Here is a 12,804-nt window from a genome sequence, read left to right on the forward strand (position 1 = left end):
AGTTGAAACTGTCTTTTTAACATTTTTACCGACTGGTGGAACATGCTATGACTGTTTTGCTGCGGCAAAAGAATCAATGGGGCCTTTGTGCACAATCGAGACTAACTGATCTGCTCTATCATTCCCTTCCCAAGTCCCAAGGTTGTTTGATGGCTTCTGATGTGAAGAATGCAGCAGGGAGTGGATCGTTCATTAATACTCTTTTGTAGCTGTAAAAATAGTTGCCCCAAGATTTCGCGTTTGGGCAGCCATAACACTGCATCTTCTATTCTTTGAACGATTCCTACTACATATAGGGAATCTGACACTATATTTAAGTTCTGATGTCTCCATTATCCCCATGCCCAAAGGACAGCTTTCAGTTCCAAGGTTTGCAGGGAATCATCTCGAGAGCCAATAATTTTATGATGATGCCATTGTGTCTTGAGGTTGTAACGGAATGGTGAAAAAACAGTCTTTAAGGTCAATAACTACAATGTGCCAACCTTCTGGTAGCATAGTCGCCAGAGGCATTCCTGGTTGGAGGGCCCTCATAGCCCACATTTGGTCGTTGACTTTTCATAGGTCATGTAAGAGCAGCCACTTTCCAGATTTCTTTGGAATTACAAATGTTGGTGTGTTCCGGGGGCTGGCGAATGGCTTAATATGACCCACTTTTAACTGTTCTTATACTAATTCGTGCGCGATTTGAAGCCGCTCCTCAGACAGTGGCCATTGCTCCACCCATGGAACCAAATCCTCAATCCTGTCGTGGCAGGCACCTGCGAAAAATATCATTTTCTAAAGGTTCTTTATGATACGCCAGCAGCTGTGCAATTCGTGTCCCTTTTTTAATTGTAATCGGTGGTTGTATTGCATATGCCATAATTTGGATTTCACCAGTATAATCAGCATCTATGATCCCGGGCAGCACAATGAGTCCTGCCATACTAGTCGAAGATCACCCTAATAGCAAAGCACCTAAAGCGCTGGCTTCATGATAAATAGGTCCAGTCACCCCTGTTGGAATCTTTACTACCCGGGAGTCTAACAGAGTCATGTCTACTGCTGCTGCCAAGTCGATTCCCAAACTGCCTCTTGTGGCAGGGGGTTGAAGCTATTGGATAGCATTGGGCCGGCCACTTGCGTCCTTGAGTGGGGACCCATTGCGCTTCTCTGCCTTTTTTTTTTTTTTTTTTCTCTCTGTCGGTACGCGTTCCCTTTTGTGAACTTAAGGAGGAAACTGCGGACGATGGCGGGGCCGGGGGCGGGCCGGGGCCAGCACGGCGGCGGCGGGCACTGAGGCGGCGGAGCTCGGAAGGCTCCGGGAGCCGTGGGGTAGATGGTGCGGATGTGGCGCTCAGCGCTGCTGCGGGAGCCGCCAACGCTCAGCTCGCCGGGGGCAGCTCCGCGAACGGCGGGGCTCACAGTGGATTGCATAGCTATTTCCTCGTTTGGCTTTTATTCTCGCTTTCGTTTTAGTTCCCCTTGTAACTCTTGCACCTTATCTACTAATTTTGCGGCGGTCGACTGGGTGTGTTCATCCATTTTTTGCACTAGTTTCGCCATTTGCTTGGCGAGCTGCGCTAGGCTAGGCTCTTTAGGACCCGGTTCTAAGGGGCCTTCCCAGTCCGCATTGTCATCGCCCTCCGGCAGCGGCACCGTGGCGGGGGGGGATGGCGATCGGCAGCTCGGACCCCCCAACTCTGCAGCACAGCTATTAATAACTATTCCAGAGTTGTTTTCAGTAACCGCACTTAAGGTAGAAGCCGTAGACAACGGCGGAACCGAGGGCAGCTCCGTGAGCGGTGGGACAGATCGTACTGCGGAAACATCCCCCGCCGTCATTCGTTTAAGCATATCAGATACAGACGGGCATTGATGGGCTGATAGATCTTTAACTGGCGCTTGCCCATGTTATCCCAAAAAGGCGTTTAAAAGTCCGAGCCCTTTAACCGGCAATAGGGGTTTCGCCGCTCCCTCCGGCGGTGCAGGAGCCTCAACAGCGGCAACAACTATCTTTACCTCCGCTTTCACATGATTTAAGGTGTTAATAACCGTGCGCCAGGTAGTACGGAAGTCTTTAATTTCTCTATCCTTGCTCGTGATCGTCATGTCCCACATGTGATCACTGAGAGCATGCCAAGCCTCTGCTTGAAACACAAGTGGCGAGCTAGTGAGAAACCCGTGTTCTCGCTCCCACTTCACCAATTTGGTGAGGGTCTTCTCCGCTACTGATTCCCCTCGCTTAGCGAGTATACTAAGCAGTAGCTTCACCGCGGCAGCACATTCACTTTCCATGCTTGCCTTTAATCAGGACCGGGAAGAGAGCGCTCGATTCTTCCTACCTCCTCTAGGGACGGTCCCTCGCTCCTTTTTCCGCTTTGCCTCCACCACACGCCATAGCAAGATTAGCGAGTTCGCATCAACGCCTGTACGTCTATAGCGAAAACCGCGTCCCACCGCGCTGCGTCCCTGTTCAGGCGCCAAATGTTGCGAGGAGTGACCGGAGTCAGACAGGTAACACTCATAAGAGTTATGGTGAATGCTCCACTTTATTATACAAGCTGTTGTCTTTTATAAAGGTCTGACATATGTGCATGCACTCACGCGCCTAATTCTAATATTTATTGGCTACAAACAACTGTTCACGTGCCGCGGCTACCCTACTAATTGGTTACAGCATTTTATGGTTTTGTTCTACTTTCTTGTTCTTGCGATTAGCACATCCTGGCTTGCTTTCTCACTCTTGCCACCTGTTTATCTCTTATTCTCAGTCCAAGGTCAGCATGCCTTTACTAGTACTAAAATAGGCCAATTTATCCCAACACTGCAAAGCAAGCTCTCCGCGGCCTCACTGGCCCAAAACTCCTCCACACCTCCCCTGGAACAGCTGGAGGCTGTATCCTCTTGTCCTGTCCTTGTTCCTTGGGAGCAGAGCCAGACCCCACCTGGCAGCCCCCTCCTGTCAGGGAGTTGTAGAGACCCAGAAGGTCCCCCCTGAGCCTCCTTTTTCACCAGGTCTTCCCCTGTGGAGGATCAGGCACAGGCAGGATTTGTGGAGGACACTGTGACTGTCGCAACAGGAAAGGTGTGATCAGAGAAGGTCCCATGGAGCTGAGCCAGCTCCCAGAGACTCGTGCTCAGTCCCCCCTCTCAAGGAGGACTCCAAGGGCATATGTGCATATGTGAACAAAACAGCACAAAAAAATCTAATTTACATAAGAGGCTGCACTGGGTAAACTATGAAAGGAAGTAGATTGGGTCCCCTGGTTCTCTTTTTCCTCTCTTTCACTTTTGCTTTGTCTCACAAGCGCAGCTCCAGGAACAAGGTGGGATCTAAGGACTAGTAATAATCTTTGCTCTTGTTCTCTTCCTCCCCCTTTTCTGTCTTTATTTCACAGAATCACAGAATGTCCTGAGCTGGAAAGGACCCACAAAGAGAGTCCCACTCCTAGCCCTGCACAGACATCCCAACAATCCCACCCTGTCCCTAAGAGCATTGTCCAAACACTCCTGGAGCTCTGGCAGCCTTGGGCAATGACCATTCCCTGGGGAGCCTGTTCAGAGCCCCAGCACCCTCTGGGGGAAGAACCTGTCCTTGATATTCAAGCTAATCCTCCCCTGATACTCCAGGATCCAGCCATTCCCTCTGGTCCTGTCCCTAGTCACCACAGAGAAGAGATCAGTGTTTGCCCCTCCTCTTCCCTTGACATGAAAATTGTAACTGTGGTGAGTCTCCGTTCAGTCTCCTCCATCTGAACAGAGAACGTGCCCTCAGCTGCTCCTCCTATGGCTTCCCCTCAAGCTCTTTACCATCTTTGTTTCCCTCCTTTGGATGCTCTTCAACAGCTTAATGTCTTTTTTATCTTGTGGTGGCCAAAACTGTCCCCAGCGCTCAAGGTGAGGCCACCCCAGCCCAGAGCAGAGTGGGACAATCCCATCCCTACCCAGCCATCAGTGCTGGGCCTGATGCCCCCAAGGCAGGGATGTCCACCCTGCTTGCCAGGGCACTGCTGGCTCAGATCCAACTGGCCATTGACCAGGACCCCTGCATCCCTTTCCATGGCACTGCTCTCCAGCCTCTCATTCCCCAGTCTGTCCATACACCCAAGTTTGCCCCATCCCAGGTGCAGAATCCAGCACCTTCCCTTGTTCAACTTCATACATTTGGTGATTACCCACCTCTAATTTGTTGAGGTTTCTCTGCAGGGCCTCCCTGCCTTCGAAGGAGTCAACTGCTCCTTCCCAGATTTGTATAATCTGTGAACTTGCTCAGTACCCCATCTAGTCCTGCATCCAAGTTATTTATGAAAGTGTTGAAGAGCACTGAGCTGAGGAAGGAGACCTGTGAAACCCCACTAGTAACAGGTCTTCAGTCTGATGTCACCTCAGTCATTGTCACCCTTTGTGCCTGACCTGTGAGCCAGCTGCTCACCCATTCCATGATGTTTTAATCCAGCTATGGGCTGGACATTTTGTCCAGAAGAATCCTTGGAGAGACAGTATTGAAAGCTTTACTGAAATCCAAAAAAGATTCCATCAACTGGTTTTCCTGGATCAACCAGCTGGGTCACCTTGTCCTAACAGGAAGTCAGGTTTGATAAGCAGGACCTTCCTTTCATGAAGCTGTTCTGGCTGTGACCGATGACTGCATTGTCCTTCAGGTGTGTTTTCCATATCTCCCACAGTAACCTTCTCCGCTACTTCACCAGGCACTGAAGTGACACTGACAGGTCTGTAGTTTTGAGGGTGCTCTGGAGTTGCCCCCTTGCTTTGCTTGGGCAAAGCATGGTTTTCACATTCCATCCTGTGCCCTGGAAGTTTGTTGTGGGAGTTGGGAGACTGAGTAGTGGTACTGTAGCTTGTTAGCCAGCTCCTCTGAGGAGCTTGTGGTAGGAGTTGACGATTCTTGGAAGTTAACTGCAGAAAATCAAGGGCTTGTAGCCACCACTCCTGTGGAAGTGCATTGTAAATATTCAAGAGCTTGTTGGCTGACACCTTTGGAGTTTATACTCTAGACTCAACTGGCTGGTTCCTGGAGTTGAGGCAACTGTACAATAAAAGTTCAGCCTGATGAGGATTTACAATGAACCAACCAATGGGTCATGACATCCCCACAGCTCCCTCAGCTGCTCCTGGTGCTCCAGATCCTTCCCCAGCTGCAATCCTTCCCCTGGACATGCTCTGGCCCATCAATGTTTCTCTTTCCAGGAGGGGCCCAGAACTGGATACAGCTTTCCAGGTGCCTCACCAGAGCACCACATTCTATCCAGTCAAAAGCTTTTTCTCCTATTTCCTTATTTTCCCCCATGGATCCTAATCTTAAAAAATGGACAAGGTTAGGTATCTGACTGAACTGGAAATACAGCATCCAGCACGTTCTGGATGTCACCTGTCCAGGACAGACAGGTAAAGGCTTTGAGTATAAGTCTTAGCTGTTTCCCAGGATCACAGTATTTACTGCTAATTGTTTTAGCAAGATGCCAACTGGTCTCCTGGAAAATGCAAATTCCTTCAGATTTACATAATTTTTGCTTAGTCTTTCAAGCTCTCTTTGAATTGGCAAAGTTCTCCAGCCTCTGGAGGTCAATCTTTGCCTTCCTCATTTATGAGACTCCAGGCTAACAACTTCTCTCAGTTTTTTCATGGTCAGAAGTATTTCCTCATGTTGAATCCAAACATATTGAGCAAGGTCTAACTCAGCTTCCTCTTAAATTGCCAATCAAAGAGCCACAGGCTTCAAACAAAAATTTTGGGGAAAAAATATTTCAGCTGACTGTCTCCTACCTGTTAATTTGGCATCATTTGGGTTTGACTTTGAGGTTTGGTGTCAGCAGAGACTTGTGTGTAGAGCTGATTATCTATTTGTCAGATGTTGGTCTAGTCTGTTCTTCAAGAGCATTGTTTGGCTCCTTAGTCTGAAATTTCAGCTGAAAAAGCAGCCAGCCAGATGCACCCACTGCCTGTCAATGGGGATGTTGTGAGTGCTTGATCTTGTCAAACTTGGTACCACAGATATCATGAGATGGCAAAAGGAGCTATAACAGAACTAGTGCCAAAATTCATCTGGAGTCTTGAAAGCACCAAATGATGCTAAGTTAGACTTTACCATGGGTTCCATATTCAATCTATGCTGCATCAATTATAAACTGGTTTACAGTTCTCAGTGCAGTATTTAGGACTGAGTCAACAAAGCCATACCTGTCCTAAAAGGGCAGGGCTCCACCTCTTTGGGCACATATCTGAATTCATATTTTCCAGCATGTAAAGCAAATTTGTATATAAAAAGTAGTGAGACTGGCTAAATTCACTGCCAGTTTTGCAGCTTGGAAAGTTAGAGTTGGCATTAGACTTAGAAAATTCTAATTTAGGGTTTTTAAACCATAAAAGCTGCCAGAGGGCAGGGTGAGATGGGATATTGGGAAGAAATTCTTCCCTGTGAGGGTGGTGAGGCTCTGACACAGGGTGCACAGAGAAGCTGTGGCTGCCCCATCCATGAAAGTGTCCAAGCCCAGGTAGGGCAGGGCTTGGAGCAACCTGGACAAGTAGAAGGTGTCCCTGCACATGGCAGGGGTTAGACTGGGTGAGCTTTAATCTCCCTTCCCACCCAAACCAGGCTACGATTCGTCGATCCCATTATTTTAATTAAAATTGGACTTCATGAGGGTTCACAAGAATTTTACCTTCCACTACTGATTTCTACACATTTAGCAAATGAATGCTTGAAATTCTATTCAAGGCCCACCAGATGATGGCCCAGCAGATGCTGGGTCATAGTGCTTATTTTGTTCAAGATATTTCTTTGTCTTCTCAACCACAAATAATTAGAATTCAAAACTCATCCCAAGTCTGAAATGCCAATGGGCTGTTTGAAGAGTCATCATCATTGTGATTGAAGTTTCAGGATTAAGGAAAACCAGTTGAGTAAAAAAGGAAAGTTGCAATTTTGACAGGACAATTTGAACCATGGAAAAAAATTAATTGTGGGAAAAAGTCCCATGCCTTGGCTCCACTCCTCCCACCAGTGTTTACTGCACAGAGGAGGGTAATTATTGTTCCTGCCAAATAAAATACGGAGTAAATGACTTGGAATTCAAAATCTCATTTTTAAAGTGATATCTCACTTAACCATGTAATGTACTGAAAAATATTAAGATACTAACAATATATTAATAATAATAAATATAATATATAATATAATATATAATATATTATATAATATATATAATAATATATAATACTAATACTGATAATATTAAAAATATTAAGATATTAAGATTAAGATTTCTGTGGTCTTGGAGTTTAGATATGGGAAAGAATTAGGATTTAGCACAGCACATTTTTTAGATACAAAAACTCAGAAGATTTTATAAAAAACTGTATTAAACTTATATCAAAGATTAATACCCAGAACTTCTCTCATCAGCAGAAGCCTGGGAAAACATAGTTTAGTTATCCAGAAAAACTCAATCAGTCTCAAACTCAGCTATTTCTCCCATAACATCCATGCTAAACAAGGCAGTGTTGACTGGGGGACAGGCAGGTTGTCCTTCCCTCTCTTCAGGGGGTGAAGGTTCAAGGACAGCACCAGAGGCACCAGCCCTGCTCAGCTGGAGCTGTGACTCAGTGTATTGAGTTTGCAGGAAACAGGTTTATTCCAGAAAGGATTGTCCATCAGAGGCCTGGAGAGGTGGTTCTGGTTCAAGGGTCAGCTACAGCCTAGCGTCAAACATCTTCTGGTGGCTCTTTGGTGCATCACACCCAGCCAGGGAGGCTGTTTGACATCCTGCTCTGCAGAAGGGAATGTGTTGGGACATAAATCCTCCAGCACTGGAAGTACAGCACCACCAGAGTTGGTCAGAGCACAGCAGACCCCCGTGCCCTGGAGGGACCATATCAAGGTGGGATTTCCCTCTGCTGTCAGTCCTGGCAAAGTTCCAGCTGTCACCATCCAGGAGCAAGCCCTCAGAGATAAGGTTACATAATTGTTCCTATTTTTAACCTGTGATTTCAGTCCTTAAACACAACCAGTGGAATTCATTGAACTGGCAAATGTTTTTAAACATAGAATCAAAATACCCTGAGTTGGAAGGGACCTGTCAAGTACAATGCCTATTTCTGCACAGGACAACCCTAAGAATCCCACCATGTGCCTGAGAGCAAAGGGACTTCCAGCAAGGGAAGTGCCAGTCAGGTGGAGGTGCAGCTGGGGCAAAGGGAGCAGGGCCATCATGAGGACCATCCCACCCTCAGGAGCACCAAGGTGGGACCCAGAGGTGCTGCGGAGCCGGTGCTACTCCAAAAGCTCTGCTGTCACCATCATGTGTGACATGACTGTGACAAGATGCAGAGAGAGCCTGGCTGCAGCTGTCTAGGGAGCAGCTGTTTTGGTCACCTTCCTGTGCCAAAGGAATTGGAGGAATAGAGTCACGGCATGTCCTGAGCTGGAAGTGACCCACAGGGATCATCCAGTCCAACCCCTGCCCTGCACAGACACCCCAACAATCCCACCCTGTGCATCCCTGAGAGCAGTGTCCAAACTCTCCTAGAGCTCTGGCAGCCTCGGGGCCTGGACCATTCCCTGGGGAGCCTGGGCAGCGCCCAGCACCCTCTGGGGGAAGAACCTTTCCCGATATCCTGCCTGACCCTCCCCTGACTCAGCTCCAGCCCTTCCCTCAAGTCCTGTCCCTGTCACAGGGAGCAGAGATCAGAGCTGTCCCTTGGGAGGAGCTGCAGCCCCCAGGAGCTCTGGCCTGTTATGAGAAATGAAAGTTTCCTCAACAGCCAGGAAGGCAGATAGCTTTTCAGCTCCACTGTTGGCAAAACACTAAAACAGCTCTGAAAATGCCAAGTTGGACAGTCCTTGGAGCAACCTGGTCTAGTGGGAGATGTCCTTGATCATGGCAGGGGGTGGAATGGGGTGACCTTTAAGGTTCCTTCCAAGCCAAACCAGTCTGTGTTTCCATGAAAGCCTCACTGGAGCACAAGTGACGCACAACAGGTGACTTAATTTATGTCTGGCTCTCATTTCCACCAACAGTAACTCAAACCAAAGGAAGTGGATCAGAAAAAACACTTCAAGCCCTAATTCACAACCCCCAAATGAAAACTTTACAAGATAAGTCTCATAAGGAAGCAAAAATGAGAAAGAATATCACCTGGGCATAGTGAGAAGCTTTGGACATGTTGGAGAGGGGTGAGGAAGCCAAGGGAGGAGCAGGAGTGGTCAAAAAAAAGAAAAATCAAACAAAATCAACACCATCAGATAAAATTCCCTCCTATAATAAAAGCACCTAAGGTGACCCAAATGCAGCCAGAGTGGCTTTGAATCATGCCAGGAATGTCCAGCAAAGATGTCATCACTTGTCTCCACACCTTAGAACTCATAGAGCTGCATCAGGTGTATTTTTGTGGGTCAATAGCTGAACAATTGCACATCAAATCCCGTTGTCTCCAAGTTCAGATCCCTTCAGCGGAGAAAAAGATACAGAGTCAGATAAACTCTGCTAGTAATTCATTTTTACAGAGCAAGTGTCTTGGCCATGAAGTCACAAATCAGCTCAGTCCTTCCAAGTGGCTGCCAGAGTAAAGGACCTGAGGGTGTTTGTCTGGCCATGGTGTGTCCAGCAGGACCATCCAGTGACTGTCCCCCTGCATTGGTGAGGCCCCATCTCCAATCCTGGGCTCAGTTTTGAGCCCCTCACCCCAAGAAAGAACTTGAGTGACTGGAGCACGTCCCAGGAAAGGGAAATAGAGTTGGGGAAGGGGCTGGAGCAGCTGAGGGAGCTGGGGTGGGTCAGCCTGGAAAAAAAGGAGGCTTGGGGGGAACCTGGTTCTACACAACTCCCTGACAAGAGGATGCAGCCTGGAGGTGTCAAGCTCTGCTCCCAGGGAACAAGGGACAGGACAAGAGGGTTCAGCACTGAAAATACAAGACTTTACAAGTTGCCCCAGGGGAGATTTAGGTTGGATATGATGAAAAATTTATTTCTGGTAAGGATGGTCAGGCCATGGCAAGGGCTGCCTGGGGCAATGGTAGAGTCACCACTCATTAAAGCGTTCAAAAATGTGTGGATGCAGCATCTGGGAACATGGGTTAGTGGTGTAGATGGCAGTGCTGGGGAACATTTGGATTTGGTGATCTTAGAGGGCTTTTCCAACCTCAAGGATTCTTGTGATTCCATGGTTTTTCTTTTTTCAGAAACTTCTCCAATGCTACTTTGTCTGCCAGAAGCAGAGGTCGGTCTCCAACTGCACTTGCTGTTTCTTGCTCAAACACAGCTCCTACTCTCTCACAGAAGCTCCTTTGCAGGCTAAGTCCTGCTCCTTCCAGCCACAGACCAGACCATGAAACTGCTTTGCAACAACAGAACTCCCAAAGAGGTCTTGAAAGGGTGGTGAGGCTCTGGCCTAGGTTCCCCAGAGAAGCTGTGGCTGCCCCATCCCTGGAAGTGTCCAGGGCCAGGTTGGACAGGGCTTGGAGCAGCCTGGGACAGTGGAAGGTGTCCCTGCCCATGGCAGGGGGTGGAATGGGATGAGCTTTAATGTCCCTTTCAACCCAAACCATCTGGGATTCCACAGTTCTGCTGTACCACAAAGCCCCAGGACTCACTGAAGCTCAGGGAACACAAAACACTTCAAGGTAGAAACATTTCAGGAAACAAGACCAGCCTCTTTAGGGCTTGAAGGCAAAGACTGTTCATTGAAACACAGGGCAGGAGCCAGTTCTGCATTCCTGGAGGCCTTGCTGCAGACAGAGAATCACAGAATAAATTAGGTTGGAAAAGACCTTGAGATTATTGAATCCAACCTGTGACCAAACATTACCTTATCAACTAAGCCGTGGCACTGACTGCCTCATCAAGTCTCTTTTAAACACCTCCAGGGATGGGCAGCCCATTCCAGTGCCAAACCATTCTTTCTGTGAATATTTTTTTTTTCCTAGTACCTAGCCTAAACTTCCCCTGGCACAGCTTGAGGCTGTGACCTCTCATCCTGTCACTGGTCACCCAGAAGAAGAGACCAAACCCCCTCTGACCACAACTATCTTTCAGGGATTTCTAGAGAATAATAAGGTCCTCCCTGAACCTCCTTTTCTCCAGACTAAACAACCCCAGCTCTCAGACATTCTTCACAGGGCTTGTGTTCCAAGCCCCTCACCAGCCTTGTTGCTCTCTTCTGAACACGCTCAAGCCCCTCCATGTCCTTCCTAAACTGAGGGGCCCAGAACTGGACACAGCACTCAAGGTACAGCTTCACCAGTGCTGAGTACAGGGGAAGAATGACCTCCCTGCTCCTGCTGGTCACACCATTCCTGATCCAGGCCAGGAGCAACTGATCTTCTTGGCCACCAGGGCACACTGCTGGCTCATGTTCAGTCAACCACTACCCCCAGGTCCCTTTCTGCCTGGACACTGTCCAGCCACAACACCCTAGCCTGTAACGTTGCAGGGGGTTGCCTTTGGCCAAAGTCCAGGACTCATCAGCCCTTGGACTTATTAAACTTCATCTTATTGGACTCTGCCTATCCATCCAAACTTTATAGGTCTCTCTGCAGAGACAACAGATTGACACATGCTCCCAACTTGGTGTCATCTGCAAATTTACTGATGGTGGACGCAATCCCCTTGTTCAGATCATCAATGAAGAGATTAGATAGGGCTGGCCCAACACTGATCCCTGGGGGACACCATTGGTGACTGGCCCCAGCTGGATGCAGCACCATCCCCACACTCTCTGGGCCTGGCCATCAAGCCAGTTCTTAACCCAGCAAAGAGTGCTCCTGTACAAGCTGTGTGCTGCAGCTTGTCCAGGAGTGTGCCATGGGAGATGGTGTCAAAGGCTTGGCCAAAGTCCAGGTAGACACATCCACAGCCTTCCCTGCATCCATCAGGTGGTTACCTGGTCATAGAAGATGAGATAGGAAGGACCTGCCTCTCCTAAACCCACTCTGACTGGGTCTGATCCCTCAGCCATCCTGTAGGTGCCAGGGGATAGCACCCAAGATGATCTGTTCCATAATGCTACTGGGCACTGATGTCAAGCTGACAGGCCTGGAATTTCCCAGATCCTCCTTCCAGCCCTTCTCACGGATGGGCACAATCGCTTCACGGATGCTGTAAAACCCATCAGGTACAGGAAGAAGCCCAGTGACAGAGGGGAGGAATGCCAGGAGGCTTCAGAGCAGCACATCTCCCCAAAGAAACAACCACCACCTTGGAATTCTACCTTCCATGAAGGGGGAGGCAGGAGGCCGTTCCTTCTGGCCATTCCTGCAAGCCATTAGGTTTGCTGGAGGGCTGAAGTGTCAGGGAACATGAGCATCTCCAGCAGCTTGATGCAGGCTTGGAGCAGCAGGAAGGTCGTTGCAGCTTTGTATTTACACCTCACGGCCCTGCTGCCAGCATGGCCTGCCCTGACTGGTCCTGCAGATTATGGACTCCTCCTGATATTCATGGTTCCTGTGCTGCTCCTGCACTAGATCCCGAGATGCTTCCAAGGAGTTTGGATTGCTGCTGGTGCTGTTGTGCCACCAGATTTCCCGAGAGGACCAATGCATATCAATTGTGATAACAGATTGCTCCAGAGCCCTTGCATTGTTCATGTCAGAAATAAGTTTTATTTATTTTCAAACCCAAAATAGTACCTGCAGCCATGAAAGTCCCACTGCACTCCCCCACCCCAAAACCCCTAACCATAATTTACTAATCTGGCCTTGTCAAACTTCACACTACACTTCAGTGGGAGGGGAAATTTTTCCATGGAGTACATGAGAGAATTAATCTCTGCCCTGCAGCTCTAGTTAGCCAAGGAAGAGAATTA

The sequence above is a fragment of the Cinclus cinclus genome, chromosome 27 (genome assembly GCF_963662255.1).
Source record: "Cinclus cinclus chromosome 27, bCinCin1.1, whole genome shotgun sequence".
Classification (NCBI taxonomy): domain Eukaryota; kingdom Metazoa; phylum Chordata; class Aves; order Passeriformes; family Cinclidae; genus Cinclus; species Cinclus cinclus.